General features: G+C 45.4%; 1 long non-coding RNA gene and 1 other non-coding gene across 2 annotated transcripts; both read left to right on the top strand.

The window, feature by feature from the left end:
- The first annotated feature begins 1676 nt into the window (after positions 1 to 1676).
- Positions 1677 to 2973, top strand: LOC114632287. The gene is made up of 3 exons (XR_003713062.1): positions 1677 to 1741; positions 1961 to 2021; positions 2483 to 2973. It is a non-coding gene; the product is annotated as an uncharacterized LOC114632287 (long non-coding RNA).
- LOC114632307 lies at positions 2132 to 2252 on the top strand. The gene has a single exon (XR_003713070.1). It is a non-coding gene; the product is annotated as a small nucleolar RNA SNORA26 (small nucleolar RNA).
- Positions 2974 to 4133: the final 1160 nt, after the last annotated feature.

Raw genomic sequence — 4133 nt, 5'->3', positions numbered from 1 at the left:
ATCTCAAAAAGTTACCTAAAAAGTCAAAGCAAGTTGACAAAGTAGGTCATCATTTTTTCTAGACTAAAAGAGGCGTTAAAAAAACACAAGCGAGCATGATGAATAGACTTTGAGTCCTTATTGAAAGGAACACATTGTAAAGTAACATTGTATCACAATAATCTGCCTGTGAACTTGGAGCCGCTGTTTGTTATAGCAATCACATTGGCATTGTCCTCAGGCATGATTGCTTCTTTTCTTTTGAAATAAATACTGAAATATTAAGAGGTGAAATAAACGAGGCTTGAAATGTGCTTTAAAATACCCCCCTCTCGCCAACACACAAAGATGACAGCTGAGTGTGAGAAGCACGTGGTCTGAGATGAATGGCTAGATTTTAGCTGAGAGAAGAACGCACGAGCGTGGCTCTTTGAACTTTTTTAGTTTTAATACAAGTTTGGAGCCGGGTGGTGGTGGCACACGCCTTTAATCCCAGCACTTGAGAGGCAGAGGCAGGCGGATTTCTGAGTTCGAGGCCAGCCTGGTCTGCAGAGTGAGTTCCAGGACAGCCAGGGCTATACAGAGAAGCCCTGTCTCGGAAAACAAAACAAAACAAACAAACAAACAAAAACAAAAAATAAAATAAAAAAACAAGTTTGGAAATTTACTTTCTTCCCATTTTTAAAAAATTATTATTATTATTATTCTAAAAACCTTGCGAATAAAATCATCTCACACCGTGGAAATTCTCATTAAAATAAATTAAGCATACATCCAGGCCTGCTGGTGAAGAATTGTAGTCCCTTCTATTTAGGAGGCTGAGGCAGGAGGAGGGAAAGTTACAATCTTTGGGGGGTTTTTGTTTGTTTTGAGACAAGGTTTCTCTGTATAGTTCTGGCTGTCCTGGAGCTCACTCTATAGACCAGGCTAGCCTCGAACTCAGAAATCCTCCTGCCTCTGCCTCCCAAGTGCTGGGATTAAAGCTGGATCACTGCCCGGCTTTTTTTCTTTTTTTCTTTTTTTTGGGGGGGGGGGAGTTTCAGTCTTGCCTGGAATTTAGTTTCAAAATAATAAGAGTTTGGGATCAGAGACGCCGGGCTCTACGTTCAACACAGGACCGCTAAAAACAAAACAAAGGAATAGCCAAGGCTTAGAGCTGCATGCATGCCTGCAATCCCAGCACTAAACGCTAAGGATAATAAGTTTGAAGCATACCCTAAGCTACACAAGTTAGAAAGCAGCTTGGGCACCTAGGAGAAACCCTGTCTCAAAATTAATGAAAAGGGCTGAGGAGGTAGCTCTGTGGTAGAGCCCTGTTCAGAACAAGAGAACTGCCTCACCTCTCCTCCAGCCCTTCTCCTTGCTGATTATTCTCCACGAACACAGAAAAAGGGAGGACATTCAGGGTTAAGGAGGGGCCCTGGGAGTGAACTAGCTGAACAAGACCGGATCGAAGTCGGAACACACCTAGGACCAGCAAAGCTTTAGCAAAGGAACACCTCCAACACCGCAGTGGGTGGAGAACACGCTTCTGGAAGTCAATGGCTCCACCCTACCTGGTCCGAAACGTCCAGGCGATTGGATTTCCATGCCAACCCCGCCCACAGTCTTTCTGACGATTGGCTACTCTCCTTTTCCTGTTCTGCCCCCTCCAAGCGGCCCGCGGGTTGGCTGCAGGTTTCGGGCTAGCTCCGCCCCTCTCCCCCGGTGGCTGTATTAGCGCGGCGCACACCGGCTCGGTCTTTCCGTCCCGGACTTGGTGGTGAGTGTTCACGCGGGAGGGTGTCAGGATGTCCCTGGGTCCCCTCGAGCTTTGCCCGCCCCGAGCTCAGCTGCTCCTGGCGGCCAGAACGGAGGGGTAGAGCAGTTCTCGGCGGCCCGGGGGGCGGGCGGCCGTGCCCAGCCCGGGGCTGCGCGAGACACAACTCCCTCGTCGCTGTCCGTCCCGGGCGCCCTGACCACCGCCCTTCTCCCTCCGCAGGCCGACCCACCCGAGCCGATCCCCACTGCCCAGCCGTGCCGCTGCCTCGGACACAGCACAGGTACGTTTCCGCATTGATTGAAGAAAGGCGCAGGCCACGTGGCCGAGAAGACTGAGGTTCCAGGCCTGTCTTTGTTGGGCTGCGTAGGTCCTCCCCAGTCGCCCTTTCCTGTGCCCTTTTAAGGTTGTCGCGGTACTTTAAGAGGCTAACACAGAAGGGTAAAGGAACTCTCCATAAAACCCAGAGAGGAAAACTACACCTCCTCTTTGGATCCTGTCTGGAGTCACAGATGAACCAGAAGCTTCACTTAAAACTTGAGTGTGCTCGTTTTTAGGCCTGGCGATTACTAGGTAGTGACATAGGACTAAAAAAAAAGTAACCTACTTTAGTTTAATTCGATTCTTGGGAAAAGTTCAGAAGCAAGGGGCATATTTGCTTTTCTAGAAATTAGATTTTTAGGTCAGCTGAGAAGGATATAGTTGTATTTTCCACTTATTTGAAACATTTTTATTCTTTTATAGGTTAAAGACTACAAGGAAGAAACTCATGAGCCGAATGGCTTCAAGGTGAAATAGTCTTAACATGTAGACCAGGCTTGCCTGTATCCCACCAGAGGATTAGTGTCGAAGCTGAATTAGGTGAAGTCCATTTCACAGATAAAGAATGTGGGCCATGCGAGAATATCCTTGAATGGCCTGAAGATACTTTCCTAAAGTGTTTACCAATGTACAAGGATCCTGCCCCACCCCTTCTGTATGCCTGGCTGTCCTAGAATCAGATCCACCTAGCTGGGACATGTTGGGGGTTTTAAAGGTGCAAACGAAAGGAGATTTTAAGACGTTCGGGGTAGATATTTATTAGGATGTTTGTATCTGGTCTGCCTGCTAGGACAATTATTTTCCTAGTAGCCAGTCATGTGCTAGCTAGCATTCAAGGTGTTTTAACCTGTACATTGTTGCCTATGAGTAATTTTCCATAATCCTGAATAAAGGCGTTTCCTATGTCAATTCCATGATGGTCTTTTTCTTTTTTTAAGTAGTCACCTGTTATTACTGGAGTGTGGGGGTCAGAACTACTTGGAGCAGTCTGTCCTACCATGTGGATTCCTAGGATCAAACTCAGGCTGTTAGGTCTGGTGCCAGCCACAGTTAGACGTGGGGTTATTTGGCCTTTCCAAGCTTCTGTATGATGCCTATTGAACCCACAGCTTATATTCATGCAGACCGTGTGTATGTGATGCTGAGAATCTAACTTGTCCTTAGGGTGCATGGCACCTTTACCTGTGCCTTTTAATTTTCAAAACTGGTCTCATTTAAAAAGAAGCCAGATGCAAGGATACAAAGTTGGGTGAATATGCAGGCAGACTCTGGATCAAGATACAATGTTACCAAGATCCAAAGTCATCAAGAGGTTTTCAAAGTAATGTTACAATTGTGTCTTAAATGTCTACTGTTTCTATTTACACAATAGCCTTTAAAGTTTAAAAGTTCTCTGACAAGGAGTTTGCAATAACCTTATTAGCTATATTGTTACAAGTACTCAGCCACATGTGGCCAGGGACAGCACAGTATAGATTTCCATTTCTGTGGGGTAGCTGTTATATTGTGTAAACACCTTTACTTTTTTTTTTTTTTAAGATGGGTAGCCTGTAGATGTGACAACTGAGGTGTGGGCAGAGGAAGCTGGAGGATGGGACATTACCGTTGCTCTGGCCCTGTTTTTAATTGGGCCAGTGAAACCAAGCAATAAGATGAACATCAGGCCAAAACTAACTGGTGGCACGGGCACTAGCCAGAAAAGGGACACAAGGTGCTTTTAATTAAAAAGTATAATTTAGAAAATTCACAACAAGCTGGAGAGCTGGCTCGACATTTAAGACCACTTGCAATTGCAGAGGACCTGGGTTTGGTTCCATTACTCTCACGGAGGCTCACAACCTCTAGGGGGTCTGACATCCCAGGAAAGCTTGGGGTGCACATGTGTACATGTAGGCAAACAATCTTAAAAAGAATGTCAAAACTACCTTATGTATGGTTTTATGTTGTAATTTCAATGCTCAGATTGCAAAATTACCAACATGAGACAGTACAAAGATGGGAAAGGAAATAGGTATGCATTTGTTGACTTCTGAGTAAGTCCATTTAAAGTAGAAATTTGAGTACAGATGAAGTT

Source organism: Grammomys surdaster, unplaced genomic scaffold, assembly GCF_004785775.1.
Source record: "Grammomys surdaster isolate TR1022 unplaced genomic scaffold, NIH_TR_1.0 372, whole genome shotgun sequence".
In the NCBI taxonomy this organism is placed as follows: domain Eukaryota; kingdom Metazoa; phylum Chordata; class Mammalia; order Rodentia; family Muridae; genus Grammomys; species Grammomys surdaster.
The sequence above is the reverse complement of the archived record's forward strand: the minus strand, read 5'-3'. Positions and strand labels throughout refer to the sequence as shown.